Source organism: Myotis yumanensis, unplaced genomic scaffold (assembly GCF_028538775.1).
Source record: "Myotis yumanensis isolate MYYU_CA2020_CCGP unplaced genomic scaffold, mMyoYum1.0.hap1 SCAF_15, whole genome shotgun sequence".
Taxonomy (NCBI): domain Eukaryota; kingdom Metazoa; phylum Chordata; class Mammalia; order Chiroptera; family Vespertilionidae; genus Myotis; species Myotis yumanensis.
The window spans coordinates 37,039,108-37,057,803 of NW_027223766.1; the positions used below are offsets into that span (position 1 = coordinate 37,039,108).

The 18,696-nt window shown below is 38.1% G+C and overlaps 1 pseudogene; it reads right to left on the bottom strand.

Annotated features, from left to right (window-relative positions):
- Positions 1-4,475: 4,475 nt before the first annotated feature.
- LOC138993027 (homeobox protein NANOGP8-like) lies at positions 4,476-14,302 on the bottom strand (annotated as a pseudogene).
- Positions 14,303-18,696: the final 4,394 nt, after the last annotated feature.

Sequence of the window (18,696 nt, forward strand, 5' to 3'; positions counted from 1 at the left end):
ACCATAGCTTTAATGTATATTATTACCATAAACGAAAATAATGTATGTACATGCGCACACACATCACGGCATGTGTGCATGCACACACACACGTAGAAAAGTCTAGATTTTTAGTATCTAACAGAAATGTGGGTGTTGTGCAATCAACAAAACACTGTTGTGCAATAATTAAGGAATTTTTAAACTGAAGATTAAATTGGAATGTTGTTATAAACATAAGGGAAATGGACAACATTTTTCCTTGTATCAAAAGAAAACTCATTTCTAAAAATAATCACCCTCTTTGTGATGACCCTTTAAAATAGTTTTAAGTAATTCCATTCACAGATGAGCTTTAGGTCCACAGCACTTTGCTGTAAGTGGCTTGCTCTTTGATCTTGCAGCCTTTAATCAGGTGTGTATCCAGAAGAAAGCATTGACTTGGCAATATCACCAGCCAGACTCTGCATCTCTGAAAGCGAATTGAACATGGCATGACTAAAACATGCTGCTGGGTCCTGAAAGGTTTTCTTTGGTGTATGAATCTAAGGAAATATTGATTTGTTAAAGCTATTTCCCATTACTAAACTTTATCTTATCAAGCGGAGGCAAACACGGACCTTCCTAAAGTTACCAAAGTAAAAAACTTGATTTTTTAAAAAAGGAAAATGTTTTTGTTTTCTCCCATGTTTCACTTTACTTTCCCAGAAATGACAATGGAGTAAAAGGGTTGAGAATGTTACCTTGTATTTTAAGTGTTGTTATTGACCATCAGCGGTCAATTCCTTTGTAATGTGAAATTGATTTAGTGTAATCTAAATGACCCTTGTTTTTCTTGTGTGTGTTTTACTTAGAGTGTCTTGGATAGTGCTTTCACAGCTGCAAAAAACAAAGGGGTATCCTTCTACTCGTTTTATTCCACTTCTCACTCCACTCAAATCCGTATTTCTTATCACTACTGATTCTGTCCTTTAAACACAAGACCATCTTTTTCTTCCCTTTAGCTTCCACTATCTAATCAGTGTCTCCCCCTAATAATTAATAACTTAGTGGTTAAGAACTAGGCTTGAATTTTGTGCTCTTGGGCAAGTTACCTAACCTCTGTAAAGACTGTTTTCAATACCTGTTTTGTAGGTTAATAGGACTAAATGAAACAGTTCACATGAAGCAGTTAGCATAGGGCCTGCACTCAATACATATTAGCTACCACTCTTCCCCTCCTCATCCTTCCCTTCTTGTCCTCCCAGGACTCCTCTCCCCACCCTCCTCTTTCTTCCTTCTCCTCCGGCCCTTCTTTCTTTCCCTCCTCTTTGAGTGAGTGCTTGACACAAGGTAAAAAATAAAATGGTCCTTTTCAAACTGCCTCCTCCTCTGCAGGAATCAGACAGTCACCATTTCCCCCTGGAATACTGAATTTGTTAATTGGTCTTCCACATCTTATTTATTTCTGTTTTTCACATTAAAAATAGTTATAAAAAACAGTTAAAATTCAAATACCTATCAACTTGAATTTATAACAGTTTTTTAAAACTATTTTTTATTGATTTTTAGAGAGAGGAAGGGAGAGAAACATCTATGTTAGAGCAGAAGATTGGCCACCTCCCGCAGGCCCTGCACCCAGGATTGAGCCCACAAGCCGGGCAGTGCCTGGACCAGGAACCGGTGACATTTTGGTGCATGGTACAACACCAACCAACTGAGACGCACTGGCCAGGGTGGCTTTTAAATCAAATCATACATTTGGTATTGGGAAATATATGGAAAAAATCACTGTTAATAACTATTATGCTTTTGTTTTCTGATCATATTCTGTCTTCACATAGACTTATTTTGAAGATTTTTAAATGACTTTGAGAACGTATATAAACTTTTACTTAAAAAGAGTATCATGTGCTAGATATTATAATTTAAGTGCTATACATACATTATCCTATTTAATTCTCAGTAACCTATGCAATAAGTCCTATTATTACCACCCATTTTACAGAGAAGGAAACAGACAGTTATGCTTAAATAGTTATAAATAGTAGAGAAGGATTTGAACCCAGATGGTCTAATTCCAGAGCCTTTGCTTCTAAACACTAGTCTATACTGCCCAGCCTCCACCTCACCTTCCCACCCCGACTTCCAGGAATAATTAAATAATGTAGTAATCCTGAGTACTTGAGTTAAAATGAAAAATTCCTGAAAATTCAATTTATAAAAGGAAAAAACAAATTCCTTTCAAATAAATACTACTGAAAAATAAATCTGAAAACAAATCTTACCATTGACTTCATCTTTTTTCATGGCTGGTCAGTAAAGTTTTCTCATTTTTGAATTATCTGAAAAAGGAAATGTGTCTGAAGGGTGGCACCTGAGTTGAAGAGACAAAATCATGAGAAATAGTTAAAGAATCTGGAGATACTTAGCCTTGAGAAGACTGGCGTGGAATGAAAACTTTTCAAAGATTTGAAGAGCTTGCATGGAAAGGGAGGATTAGATATACTCTATGTGGCCCAAAAAGATAGAATTAGAACCATTTGTTGAAAGCAATTAGACAAGAGCTTTCTAACAGTTAGAACTGGAAAGACCTTTACCAATCAGTTTAATCAGTTTAACTGTTTCTACTTGTCTAGCTCAGAGATCTCACGCTTTCAGGGAATGGGAAGGTAGCTCAGTTTCCGCAAGAACATCAGAGATCTTCAAGTGCTCACGTTGCCTCTGAGATGGAGGCTATCATGTGAAAAGGATGCTTTTTTTAAAAAAAAATAAAAAGTCAGATTATAAGTCCAATACATAAAAAAAATTAAGATTCCATAAACCAGAAACCTGCCCCTAATCTCCCACCATTCGGGGACAATAATTTGGGGTATTAAAAACATGTATCTTCTATGATTATAAAAATAATATTGTAGAAAATTTAAATACAGAAAAGCATAAAGAAAAATATATACTAAAGGACAAAAGTAAAAACTTCCATAATCCCCTACATATTCACCACTTACATTTTGATGATTTTTTCTTGAGTCCTTTATTATACTATTTTTATATGTAATTTAATTTATAATTTTTAATGACATTTATACTTTACAAAGTTTTGTAGGCCATTTTTCCCACATAGTATTATATTATGGACATTACCTTATCAATTTAATATTTCAAGTATGTAATTTTTAAGGGAGACATTACTCTGTTATGAATGTATTATGATATAGTTAACCAATTTCCTATTCCCACATAATTATGCAGTAGTTTTTTAGTATAGGTAACACTGCAGTGAACATCTATATATTAGTAATTACCCAAATGTTAATTGTGTTCTGAAGTTAGATTTTAGAAGTGGAATTATTAATTCTGATATGTCTGGCCAAATTGATCTCTGAAAACCATATATTAACCTTCTCACTGTCAGAAACTTTAATTTTTTTTCCTTTTTTTATGAGCAGATGCACATTTTATTACTATTTTTGGAGATTTACAGTTTCACAAGAAACACTGATTTTTCTCAAACAATAGAAAAAGGTTTAAAAAATAAGAGTATTATCTTAGGAGAATAAAACAAGTTTCTTCAGCAAGCATTGGGCCAATTCAAATTGGAGGAACCAGTGAAGCAGAACTTACATATAGGAAGTTCAGATTTATCCAGTTTTAGGAATAACACAAATGCCTTCTTGTCTAGTTCTGTCAGGCTCCACATGGGTCACCTCAGCTTAAATTTGAAACTTTAATTTTTAATAGTTTAGTAAATCTTAGTTGATAGATTATGCAGGCAATTTTTATTTAATTTGTACTTAAATAAAATTGATATTCTATGTTGATTTTATATGTCTCATGACCAATTATAATTTCTTAACATACCTATTCATATTTTTCTCCATTTTCAGCTCTATTTTAAGAATTTACTCATAGAAATCTCTACATATCAAGACATTAAACCTTTATGTTTTATTGCCTTTAAATGTATTTATGTATTTTAACATTTAGAAGTTTTAATTTGTATATAATCATACTTATCATATTTTGTGATTTCTTCCATTGCTATTTTTTTAAGTCCTTTCCTTCAGTCCCTTTTCAGTTAGACACTGTATGTCAACCACAGTTCAATTAGAGAAGCAGAACCACTAGGAGGTACACACACACGCACACGCACACACACACATTTGAACCTATGCAATTGAGGGGGTGGGGCAGCTTAAGCAATTGTCTGCAAGGCTTCATTATTTGCATCTGATGCTGGAGCTTGAAGTCCAGTAGGCAAGCAGTTGGGAGGTAAAGTGGGAAAAGTAAGGATAAGGTGCAACCTCAGTCTCGAACTGGACTCCCCAGGGATGGAGTGGTGTGGTGTGGCTGTCTGCCTTTGGTCATGAGGTCAAAGGCACACCTGACCCAAGAGTCAGAGCAACTGAAGGAAGACCCAGGGAAGGCAGAGCACTGCAGGCCTGGACACCACATAACACCATCAGGTGAAACTGCAGGTCGGTGAGGTGTGTCCAAGCTGCGAAAGGGCTGCTGCTTCACCTTCGCTCTTCCAATCTCCCATAAGAATCTCTCTTATCCATTCTTATGAGAAAAAGAAAGGAAAGTTGAGATATCACAAAGCCACCCCCACCTACATTTTTCTAGTTTTATTAAGTTAACTCGGGAAGATATTATTTATTTGCAAAATTTGCCTATTCAGGAACATGGTATGTTTCTACATTTAAATCTGATTTAAGGAAAGGTGCTATAATTTTGTCAAATGAGCCCTACAAAATTCTATTAGAATTATTTTATGTTTCTTGTTTCTAAAGTAAATGGAATCATTCCCCCCAATTTTTTTAGTTGATTGGAAAAAAAGCTATTTTAGCATATTTATCTTTTATTCTGCTGCTTTGCTAAAAACCTATTAATTTTATAACTTTGTAAAGTTGATTTTCGCTAGTTTTCTAAGTATGTAATTGTATTATCTACAACAATAGCATTTAATACTTTCTAACTCTATTTTCACTTCATCTCATTGTTCTGGAATTCCTGATGGATGCACTGTTAACCAACAGTGATGAGAATGGGCATCTTCTCAGTTTCCTGATTTTACTATATATAGTTTTAATTTTCAACAGCTATTTCCATTTTTGTTTATTGATTTCCAAAATCAGGAATCTGTATGGAATGCCATTTGACATCTAATAACATCAATAGCCCTCCATCTGCCTCAGCTACAATTCCCACTGGGTTTTACAGCCAAATGTTATGGGCCTTCTCCTTCTGGTACCAGAACCCTGGGCTCGTGTCCTGGTGTGGGTCTGGGACCCCTCGCTCCTCAAGGGGGACTTCCACAGCAGAGATATCCCTCCCATTTTTTTTTTTAAAAAAATGTATTTTTATTGATTTCAGAGAGAGAGAAACATCAATGATGAGAGAGAATCATTGATTGGCTACCTCCTGCAACCACTGGGGATCAAGCCCGCATCCCGGGCATGTGCCCAGACCAGAATCAAACCTGGGACCTTTCAGTTTGCAGGCCAACGCTCTATCCACTGAGCCAAACCGGCTAGGGGTCCCTCCCAATTTTTTTTATTATTATTTTTTTTTATTAATCCTCACCCGAGGATATTTTTTCCATTGATCTTTAGAGAGAGTAGAAGTGAGTGGGAGAGACAGAGAAAGAAACATTGATGTGAGAGAGACACATAGATTGGTTGCCTCCTGCAGGTGCCCTGACTGGGGCCAGGGATTGAGCCTGCAGTCAAGGTACAATGCCCTTGACTGGAATCAAACCCGGGACCCTTCAGTCTGCAGGTCCATACTCTAACCACTGAGCAAAACCAGCTGTGGCCCCCTCTCAATTTTTAACCACCACACATGGGTATGGGACCAGCTAGGTCCGCATCTCCACCTTTCCTACAGTCTCTCTCTTTTTTTTTTTCCTTCCTACCGGTCTTGATGTGGCTTCTTTCTGTTCTCTTATTTGTTGGACATCTGTTCAGTTACATTCCAGGCAGTTCTCAATGATGGTTGTTCTGTAGTTTAGCTATAATTTTGATGCAGCTGTGGGAGTTTTCAAGAAGTGCATTTACCTGCGCCACCATCTTGACCGGAACCCCCCCACATTCACTGCTTTTGGTTTTATGCTGCCAAGAGTCTAGCTCAGGGATGGGCAAACTTTTTGACTCGAGGGCCACAATGGGTTCTTAAACTGGACCGGAGGGCCGGAACAAAAGCATGGATGGAGTGTTTGTGTGAACTAATATAAATTCAAAGTAAACATCATTACATAAAAGGGTACGGTCTATTTTTTTTTTTAGTTTTATTCATTTCAAACGGGCTGGATCCGGCCCGCGGGCCGTAGTTTGCCCACTGCTGGTCTAGCTTATACTCAGCTTTCTTCTTTCACTTATCCTATATAATAAAAGCCTAATATGCAAGTTGTCCCTTCGACTGGGAGTTCAAGCAGGGGGTGGGGCAGGCTGGCCAACCGCCCATGCCCCCTCCCCCCAGCCAGCCCCGCCCCGGCCAGCAGGCTCTAGGGCTGCGATTCTCAACCTGTGGGTTGCAGCCCCTTTGGAGGTCGAACAACCCTTTCACAGGGGTCGCCTAAGACCATCGAATAACACATATATAATTACATATTGTTTTTGTGATTAATCACTATGCTTTAATTATGTTCAATTTGTAACAATGAAAATACATCCTGCATATCAGATATTTACATTACGATTCATAACAGTAGCAAAATTACAGTTATGAAGTAGCAACGAAAATAATTTTATGGTTGGGGGTCACCACAACACGAGGAACTGTATTAAAGGTTCGCAGCATTAGGAAGGTTGAGAACCACTGCTCTAGGGACTCTACCCATGCATGAATTTCGTGCATTGGGCCTCTAGTACTCTTATAAGCATATAAGTAATGGTACTTTTAGAAAGTCCATCTTCTTAATAGTGCTTGCATACACCACCTTAGGATAGTGCCATTAACTTTAAAAGCAGAGGCATTGATTGCTTTTATCTCTCAACTGCTATGCATATAGTGTTGGTCAGTTAGTACTTGCTCTAATGAATGTTTGATTTCATACTGATAGCTTTGATTCAAACTCATTTTAGGTAGGTGACATAATATATCATCTAAACTCAAATATATGATTACCCTAATTTTATGTAGTGTTTTAGAGAAAGGGTTTTCCAAGGAGGCATACAGGTTCTTTGGGGATATTGATAAGAGTAGAAAAATAAATCTGATTTTAGAGGACTTCAACGTAAATTTGAATTTGTAGGAAAAAATTTTATTAAAGTAAAAAATGAAAGTTGAATAAATATTTATTAGGACCACTTTTATTTTACCATCTTTATTTTATTAAGTCAGATTTTGACAATTACAGCCATAGCATAAAACGCGGATTAATCCTTTTGAGTCCAGTTCAGTGGCAGAATTGCTTTAAAAATTATGGAAACAGCAATAATTGGTCCTAGACTTACTGAAATAACTTTGTCATCAATTTTGGAACCTCCAGAAAGAAGATGGGCATTGGGCATTTTCCAACTCATTTCTCTTGGCATTTACCATACGGGGGTCAAAAAAGCATCTGAATTTTAATAGCTTTAGAGTCTTGAGTCATTTCTTGAGCCAAATTTTGCTTTTCTCAAGTCAGCATATGAGTATATGAATCAATTTTAAAGACATCTGGAAAACATTTAATATCATCGGAAATTCCCATAATTTTATTTTAAATTCAGAATCACATGAACCATAGTAACTTCTTTTGACTAAGAAAATTAATAAGACATTTAATATATTCTCTTGAAAATGTCAATAACCATTTGAAATATAAACAGATTTACAAAGATGTGTTTGGGGACGATGAAAACCCACCATTTACTCATTTGAAGTGGTTACTGAGTTTCCCAGGTAAATTTTGTTCTAATGATGAAGTGACTTTTTAAGGTAACAGTAAAATGATGCCATAGGTTATGAGACAGGTTAGAGTGAGGCAAATCATGAGCTCTATTTAAACATAAATCTATTTGGGATTTGCTGCCTCTTACTGAGTATCTTCTATGATATAGATTGGGATTTCTTCAAAACATCTACAGCTATTAATATCAGAATAATTGGGGATTCTTGTTTAAAATGCATCCAGTTTGAATACATCATTCTAACTGGTCAATCTTTAGCAAGACTGACCAAAACAAAGAGAAGAGAAAACTCAATTCACCAGTATTAGGAATGAAATGGGAGATACCTCTACAGACGCTAAGGAAATTAAAATAATTAAATGTACCATGAACATCTCTATACTTATAAATTCTACAACAGGTTAAGTTGAAAATTTTTTGAAAGACACAAATTCCCAAAACTCATTCAGAAATAGATCGCCTTAACTGTCCTATATCTATTAAAGAAATTGAACTTATATGTTAAATGCTTTCCAACAAAGAAAACTTGTACCATTAGCAAATTATATAAAACATTAAGGAACAAGTAATATGAATTCTACACAAATTGTTTCAGAAGAAAGAAGAGGAAGAAACACTTCCCAACTTTTTTTTAATGAACTCAGCATTATTCTAATACCAAAACTAGACAAGGATAAGAAAATAACCCAACAGACCAATACATCTCATGAACATGATAACAAAAATCCTCAATGGTACATTATCAAATGCAGCAACATATAAAAGAAAAAAGAATAATACATCATGACCAAATGGGGCTTATCCCAGGAATGTAGGGCCAGTTGGAAATGCAATAATCCTATATAATAAAAGGCTAATATACAAATAGACCGAACGGCAGAACAGTCGAACAACCAGTTGCTATGATGTGCGCTGACCACCAGGGGGTGCACATGGAACCTGGTGGGTGTTGGCTGCAGTGGGATGGTGAAGCAGCTGAACAGGAATGCCAGACCAAGGTGGGTCGCCAGTTGCTGTCATCAGGCAAGCCTCTAGTGGTTACTGAAAATTCTTTGCTCCCGTGTACCACAGTCCCGCCTCGCGCTCGAACCTGCTGCCGGCGCAGGCCCCGCTCACACCCGTTGCTGGCACTAGAGCCACCGCTCGCACCTGCTTCCAGTGCCTGGTGCTGGCCTTGATCACTCAGCACTGTCAGTGGGTGAGAGCGGCAGCTGCTGGCCCTGATCACCTCTTAAGGCTTCTCCACCTCCCCCTGCTCTTGAGGGGCCATCAGCAACGGCCCTGCTTGCACCTGCTGCTGGCACTGGAGCCACCTCTCATGTCCACTGCTGGTGCTGGCCCTGCTCACACCTGCAGATGGCACCTGGCGCTGGTCCCAATCACTTGGCGCCGTCAGCGGTTGCAAGGCAGCTGCCAGCCCTGATTGCCCCTGAGAGTTTCTCTATCTCCCCCTACTCCTAAGGGGCGATTGGGGCACCAGCCTCCGCTCGCACCCACTGATGGTGCTGGCACTGCTCGCACCTGCTTTTGGCGCTGGCCCCAATCGCTCCGCGCCATCAGTGCATTGGAGCGGTGGGGGCAGGAGCGGGGATGCCGGCAGACAAGGGACTGGAGCCATAGCTGGAAGAGCCAGGAGGAAGCTCAGAGGATGAGGTGAGACCCGCCCCTGGGCCCACTGTAGCCTCGCAGCCCACAGTTCCTTTCGAGGTGCACAAATTCGTGTACTGGGTCCCTAGTGAATCAATATAATTTACAATATTGACAGACTAAAGAGGAAAAACTCCATGATCCTCTTAATAGATGCAAAAAAGGAGCTTGTAGAAATTCAAGAATTATTCCTGATAAAAAGTAACAGCAAATTAGAAATGGAAGGAAACTTTCTTAACTTGATAAAAGGCATATAAAAAAATACTACAGCTAACATCATAGTAGCAAAAGACTTAATGCTTGCCCCCTAAGTTTAGCAACAAGTAAGGATGTCTGCTCTCATCAATCCTATTAAACATTGTTGTGGAGTTCTTGCCAGTGCAATAAAATAAGAAAAAATAAATAAAATGCATATAAATTGGAAAGGAAAAAAACTGTCTATTTAAATGAATTAATCAAGGTTATAGGATACATGATAAATATGCCAAAAAATTATTCATATTTATTAGCAATGAACAATTGAGCATGGAAAAAATTTAAAGCTACTATTTACAACATTAAAAACAAAAACGTTTAGGTTTAAATCTAGCAAAATATATGCAGTATCTATATGCTGCAAACTACAATTTTTTGATGAAAGAAGTCAAAGATAATCCAAGTCAATAAAGATATATATTGTGTATGGATTGGAAAATTCAATCTTACTAAGACATTAATTCTTCTCAAATGGACTTATAGATTAATGCATTTTCTATCTAAATTTTAATAGGATAGGATATTTTATAAATATTGACACGCTGATTCTAAAATGTATATGAAAAGACAAAGGAGCTAGAATCACCAACATTTGGAAAAAACAAAATTGGAGAACTAACACTACCTGATTTTGAGGCTTATTTTAAAGGTACAGTAATCAGAGAGTGTGGTATTTATGAAAAAACAGGTACATAGATCAGTGGAACAGAATACAGAGTCCAGAAATAGGCCCATACATATATGGTAAATTGATTTTTGCCAAATGTATGAAGACAATTCAATGAAAAATGTAGTCTTTTCAATCTTGCTGTAACAATTGAAATATTCAAAAATAATGCATCTGGACCTATAATCCATACCTTATACCAAGTTTATTATAGACATAAATGTAAATGGTAAAACTAGAAAATGAGAAAATTATTGTTATCTTGAATTAGGGCAGGAATTCTTAGATACAACATCAAAATCACAATTTATAAAAGAAAACTATTGACAAATTGGACTTCAAAAAACATTTTTACTCTGCAAATGACACTGATAAAATTAAAACACAAACCATTGACTTAGAGAAAATATTTGGAAACCCCATATCTGACAAAGACCTTGGATCCAGATATATAATGAAAATTCAAAAATAAGAAAACAATCTAATTTAAAAATGGACCAAAAATTTGAACAGATACTAGAGTTTACCAAAGGAGGTATGCAGATAGTAAGTATGCACATGAAAATATGCTCAACATCATTGATCATTAGGATTATACAAATTAAAACTACAATGTAATACCACTACTCATAGATTCTAACGGCTAAAATCAAACACTGTTCCACAAGTGCAAAAAGGTATTGAGCAACTGAAACTTTTCTACTAAGCTGTGAGAATGCAAACTGGTACTTGGAAAAACAGTTTTGCAGGCGTGTTGTTTTTTACTGAAAAGCATACACTTAAATTACAAGTCTGCAATCCCACTTATAGGCATTTAAGTGAAATAAAAACCGATGTTACATAAAAACCTGTATGTGAATATTATAACAGTTTTATTCATAATTACCAAAACCTGTCAATAATCCAATGTCCCTCAACTGGGGAATTTGATAAACAAATATTCATATAATGGAATATTGTGCATCGATAAAAAGGAATGAACTATTGATTCATGCAACAACATGGATTAATCTCAAATGCATTATGCTAAGTGAAAGAAGCTGGATTCAAAGTCTATATAATATGTGATCCCATTTATATGATGTTCTGGAAAAGGCAAAACTATAGGGAAAGAGTACAGATCAGTGGTAGCCAGGCAGTAAGGCTAGGGGGAAAGTCTGACTCTAAAGGGATAACCCAAGGTATTTGGGGGACTGGGGGTAGTTCAATGGAACTGTTTTGCATTTTGTTTGTGGTGATGTGATTGTTACACAAGTCTGCATTTGTCAAAACTCATGGAAATGTATACTGAAAAGAGTGAATTTTATTGCTTGTAAATTAAAATAAAAAATGCATCTACACCTCTGGATTTTAGAATTTGTACCATCTCCTGGTAATTTCTGTGCATACTAACTTTCTAAACACCTCCGTGGCTGATTCAGAAAGTAACTTTTCAAGGGGCACCTCTACAATTTCAGTTTATAAATTGCTTTGTAGTTACATAAGCAATAATATAGCTAAATACCATTTAGGGGACCAAGATTAAGTGACATATGGTACTTTTTACTAAAAGTATAAAGTTTTAACTATTATTTAAACTACTAGAGGCCCAGTGCAAGAAATTCGTGCACGGGTAGGGTCCCTAGGCCTGGCTGGCGATCAGGGACGATCTGTGGGGCAACAGGCAGGTTGATCAGGGCCCTGGCGCTGCCCGCTTGCTGGCCCCACCCCCTGCCGCCACCACTGGTCGGGGCCTGTGAGCTCGGGGAAGCTCCTGTGTTGAGCATCTGCCCCCTGGTGGTTAGTGTGCTTCATAGACGCCAATCGTTCTGCCGGTTGTTCCGCTGTTCAGTCGATTTGCACATTAGGGTTTTACATAGATATTATAAACTATAAAAATAATATTTATGATTATAATTGTACTTCTCTCCCAATGATTCTAAGAGCATTGTGTGGTGTTTAACTTTCACTAATCTGAGCAATGGATGTAGGATAAAGAACAAGGAGAAGAGCCAGTTGGTAACTTCCACCCTCAGGAAACATATCCAGTGACTCATCGGAAGGACAGGTGGTAGAAGAGAACGTCTTGACACTTACCAGAGTCTTAATGAGCAGAGGTAATGGTCATGTTATTTTTTTCCCTCCTGTTCTACAGATAGTCATTTATGGTGACCTACATAGAGAGAACAGTAGGGATAAAAATGTCCATGGAGCATCTACTACTGTTACTCTAACTAGTGATGACCGCTCTTCCCTGAATATCATTGCAAATTGAAAGTTTGAATTTTGTAGTTTAAAGAAAAATTTCCCATAACATTTTATAACGAGAAGCAGTGTGTGTGTATGTGTGTGTGTGTGTGTGTGTGTGTGTGTGTGTGTGTGTGTGATTTAACAAGGAAAAGTATCAATATCAAAGGCTTGGTGAAATCTACAGAGTGGTGGCAGAGCATAAATGTGAGGTCAGACATATTTAGGTTCAAATCCCAGCCTGTCACTAGCTATTTAGGCAAGTTACTTAACCCTCAGTTTCCTTGCTTTTATTTTATTTTATTTGTTAAAATAGACGTGGTTTTTTTTTTGTATTTAAATTTATTAACCAACCAGCCAAACTGGTATTATTATCATGTACAGCAAAATACAAAACATCTTTTATGAATACTTGATAAATAAACAAATTAGTCAAAGGGGCCGAGATCAGTGAAGCATATTATAGCTTAACCATCACCTGAAGTGAGGTTGTTAATAAGCTTCCCAATCTCAGAAAATATGAATAATCCTTTCACACATCTTTGTACTTTTACTTTCTATTCTTGAGGTTAAGATTCTAGATCCTAGAGTTATCTAAAATAGTATTATATCTAATTATGTATAGCCAGAGACATGTTTTATCATTTGTCTATAGCAGCAAGGCTACAGAAACCTCTGATTAGACTCCAGTGATACCCACCCCACTGCTATAAATTGGAGCAACAGGCATGAGAAGCAGCATATCAAGGCAGAGATATATAGAAAATCCCAGGAGAGGTAATACAGCCACTGCCAAAATTGAGATTGAATAATATACCCATCGTCTCACTGTATGTTTATGGAGTAACCTGGGACTAAATCCATGGTTTGCTGGGTACTACAATACTCAGAGGGGTTTGCAGTCCTGCATCATAGCTTCCCCCAGCAGTTTCCAAGGTGGCCTCCAAATCACTGGCAGGATTGTGCTGCAGGGATCTCTCTTCATAACTGTAGAACTGATTGTTCCAGGCCTGGTTGTTCCAAGGCCCAACTACTCCAGGAATGGTAGTTACAAGATGGGGTGTTCCAGGAATGGTCCCAAGTTAGGTTACTGTAGGTCTGGTTTCTCCACCTTGAAGGGTTTCCAGAAGCCTGACTGGTGATGGGAAGAGAGGCCCAGCTACTCTGTTGTTGCTGACCTCAGCTGAGTCACACAGTTGCTATTCTTTGGCCAGTTGTATTTCTGCCACCTCTTACATTTCATTTTCTGGTTCTGGAACCAGGTCTTAATCTGTAGCTAAGGTTCAGCATGTTGGAAAGTGCTTGCATCTGCTGAAGGCTGAGATATTTCTATCTCTGAAATTTCTGAGTACACAGAGCTGGGTCTGTGAGAAGACAGTTCTGATCTGCTTCTTGACATGGACTTAATTCTTTCTCTTCACTCTCTTGTTCTACACAGAAGTGGGTAGTTTACACTGGGACTGGTGGAAGAATCAAGGCTGTTCTGAATAAGCAGATCCATGGAGGAAGGAAAAGGAGAGACAGTCTCCAAATGCAGTGTCCCAGATATCATTTGCAAGGATACATAGTTTTCTTCAGGCTCATTTGAAGGTTCCCTACAATTGGATTCTTTGGGGCAGAACAGGCTTTGGGGATGAGTTGAATCCACACTCATGCTGCTGAGTTGAGTGAGAGAGAGAGAGAGAGAGAGAGAGAGAACTAGGTTGTAAGAAAGGCCCAGGTTTAAGTATCTAGAGAGAAGAGCTTAGAGAAATATAAAGATCTCCAGATATAAAAGTATCAAAAAGATGGGATGAAGTGATACTAGCAAAAGGTGAAATTTTTGGAGGATGTTAAGTTGGAAATACAGTACCTATCATAATGAATTCTTGGGAGAATGAATGAGATCATGTAATTGGCTGAATTTAATATTTATTCTTTTTTTTTTTTCGCTTAAAGTATTACAAAGGGTATTACATAAGTGTCCTTTTTTCCCCCCCGCCCTTGACAAGCCCCTGCCCTCCCTTACCCCCCAGTGTCTTATGTCCATTAGTTATGGTTATATGGGTGCATACAAGTCCTTCGGTTGATCTCTTAATCCCCCCTCTCCTCCCCCCCAACCCTCTTAAAGGTACTCAACAAGTAATAGCTGTTAGTATTTTTTTATTTTATTGATTTCAGAGAGGAAGGAAGAGGGAGAGAGATAGAAACATCAATCATGAGAGAGAACCATTGATTGGCTGCCTTCTGCACACCCCCCCACTGGGGATCGAGCCCACAACCTGGGCATGTACCCTTGAACAGAATGGAATCTGGCACCCCTTAGTCTGCAGGCTGACGCTCTATCCACTGAGCCAAACCGGATAGGGCAATAGCTGTTTCTATTAATGCTATTGCTATGACTATACCTTTGTAAATCAGCATGGAATATATTTAAGTTTCTATTACTCCTTTTGTTCTAACACTCACTACTGTTTGACTTTGGGCACATTACATCACTTCTCTGGTCTTAGTTGTCTCATCTAACAGGAGGATAAGCATAGTGGTACCTATATTATAGTATTGTTGTGAGGATTAATTAACTTAATACTACTAAAGCTCTTAGAACACTGACTTGCACATAGTAAGTACACAATAAATGTTAGCTAGAACTACTACTATTACCATTATTGTTATTATTCTCAACCAAGAATTAGCATGTACTAATTGAGCACTGTTATGGGCCCAACAGTGTTGGTAAAATAAAAGACTTGTGAGCTATACTGAATATTAAGTTGAGTAGTATTGTCTAAGTTCCTAGTACTAAGTACTTAGAGTATTTGATTAATTAATGAAGGTCTGCATTAGTAAGTCAGAGAAGGAACAGTAAACTGGTAAGGAAAAATCTGGAAGAACAATATTCATATTTTGAGAGATTTGAACACATGAGGAGAAAAAAGGAGAGTATCTAAGGCTGGACATGGAGGCAGAAGAGGAGCAAAGTGCATCTCAACAGTGAAGTAATACAATGGGCTACTGGAGAGCAAAAAAAATCCACTAATACTACCTACATGTCAATGGGGATGGGACTCACAGACAACATGGAGTGAAATAAGCAAGTCACAAAATAAAAGCCATTGTTCCATTAATGTAAAATTCCAAGACAGGCAAAACTAAATTACAGTGTTAAGTGACAACATATGTAAATGATAAAACTATTAATAATGATTGTCACAAAAGTTAAAATAGTGTTACATCTGGGGAGGGAAGTGAAGCTCTCCTGGGATATGAATGTTCTATCATTTCATAATGGGTGTGTGTGAGAAGTCATGTGCTAGCTTTATAATTGTTTTTGTTGTTGTTTTTTTATGTGAAGGTATGCTTTATACATTATTTTTTATGGGTGACATATTTCACAATAAAAAGTAAAATCACTTAAAGGTAAGAGTGAATGGGGTTGAGGAAGTCAGCAAGCCCAACCTGAGGATATTGTGTGTTGTGGAATAGCAAGAATTAAAGCAAATAAGGTGACATTCAATCAATCCATTTTGTTTTGAGTGCTAAACAGCATTCTATTGGTTGCTTTCCTCACCCCCCACTGACCCACCCACCTGGAAGCTTAAAAATCTCACCTTCCTCAAAATATAGAAACAAATAATGGAAGTCATCAAGCAGAGTCAAGGGGTCATGATGGAGGGTATTGAAACCTCCAAGAGGAATGTTACCTCTGACACCTAGCTAGCTGGGCTGGGGTATCAGGCGCAAGCCAAGAGTGAGGCGTTGATAGACAGTATCGATATTCAGGGCTTCCTCATTACAATCGAGGCCCTTATTCCAGTTGACAAATGACACCCCACCGAAAGAGACGATAGAATTCATTCTGCTATCGAGGGTATGGCTAAAGTAGAGTCTGGTCAGTCCTCAGTGGGAAAACAGAAGAGATCAAGTGAGGATAAACCAAAGGAATGTACTTCTACTAGGAAGATCAGAAAGAGATATAGGCTGATATATGTGCAAATTTAGAAACTTGGAGTTTATCTCCTGTGTCCGAAATCTGCCCCAGACATTCCATTGCTCATTACTCTTTAAAAAAAAAAAATCCTGCTGTCGAGGAAGTAATATGCAAGTTGAGTAGATGGAAACTAAAGTCAATGTTTAATATTCTATTATTAAATTCTAATATTCTAGAATTTACCCAGCAAGGAAAAGGTTCCCTCTGAACCCTTTATTTTAATGGGCAACCAGCTAAGAGCTGCATAGCTGGATATTTGGAAGTATTTCTGTGTTATTTGGGTTCAGTCAAAATATTTCTCTCTCTTTCTCTCCTACCCCCCCCCCCCCCCCCCCCCCCGCTTAAAAATTATTCTGGGAACAAGGTAAATGACCAAGAGAAAGACCAGAATACTCTAGCAGATAAATCCTTCTTTGTTATAATAATTGTTGTATATAAAGTGGTAGACACTTCACATAATCCCTTAACCACCTTGCGAATTGGTATTTTTCTAAATAAGAAAACTGAGGTTGTATGAGGTTAAATAACTTGACCAAGTACATATAGTGAAGCTAAGATGCCAACTCAGTTCCAGCTGAACACAAAGCAAAAGTGATAGTTTGGTGATAACTTGCTTCTTAAAAGCAGAAGGAGGGGACTTGAAAAGGAATCTTATCAGAGCTGGTCAGAGAGGCAGGATAGTTTCCAGAGGGTTTGGTATATCTAGGGGAAGGCTTTCTAAACTAATGAAGGACTGGGAGGTGAGGCTATTCATTAGCATGTACCAGGGAACTTCCTCAGGAAAAGAGAAAGATGGAACCATTGAAAGTGAAAGTGGGCCCCTAAATTGGAAAGACACAAGATAGCATATTTGAACATCGTCATCTAAGTCATCAATTATGCTTCAACTTTTGCCTTTATATTGCCATGGAACCTAGGGAAATCATGTCACCAATTTGACAAATGCAAACTATGGCGTGTCACAATGAATTGAAGTTGGAAAATGTGTGAGGTAACCTAGACCCGAGATAGCCTGGCACATGGAAGGAGTGAAGATAACTAGTGTCAAGCCATAGGTTTGATGTTGATACATCTTCATTTCTTTCCTGTTATAAGGTAAGAACTGTACCATTTTCTTCCTGCACCTCACTGGATTATCTTGGCATCCTAAGGTACACCTTCAAGGCACTTGGAGCCCCCTGACCAGGAGATGCGTCCCTGAAGATAGCAGAATAATTCTAAGTCTCGTTCCAAGGACATACGCTGAATGGAGCACAGGATGAGGCTGGGAGAACGGCAGTTCCAGCTGGAGACCTCCACCTCAGCAAAGGTCAGCCAGGTTAAATACATCAAGAAAGGAATTTGGTTTAGAAATACTTTGAGGAGGGGGTGTGGTTAGGAGAGGGAGCTGCTTTATGGGCTCTGCATTACAGCTCTCCTGCAAAAATGCTCTCTAATTTTTAAACATAAAGAGACCTTTGTTTATCTGAAAGTGGCTTATGATGCACATCACACACTCAAATGCCTAAAGTGACCTCAAGTGAAGTAAGCTGAGTGTGCACGGACACTCAGTCCTTTTGTTTTCTCATTTGGGTAAGAAATACGCTTCTACTACAAGGAACAGCTTGTGTGCAGATAAGTGGCACGTGCCACTCGGTCTCAGTGGAGGGCAGCTGTTGGGGATGATGGGGACGATGTGAACTGAGAAAGGCATATGCCATTTAAAGGGGGCAGTGGCTACTCATTTCCAGCTGATTATAATAATATGGTATTTAAGCTCAGTGTTTTAAATTTCTTATTTTTCAAGAGGCCAGAAATACAACTTTTAAGTAAGAATCTCCTGATTTTTTAAAAAAGACTACTAGCCTGACTTTCTTTTTTTTTTTTCAGAGAAGAAGGGAGAGAGAGAGGAAGAGAGAGTTAGAAACATCGATGAGAGAGAAACATCGATTCAGCTGCCTCCTGCACACTCCCTACTGGGGATGTGCCCACAACCAAGGTACATGCCCTTGACCAGAATCGAACCTGGGACCCTTCAGTCTGCAGTCCGATGCTGAGTCAAACCAGTTAGGGCTGGGCCTGACTTTTTATATAAAACA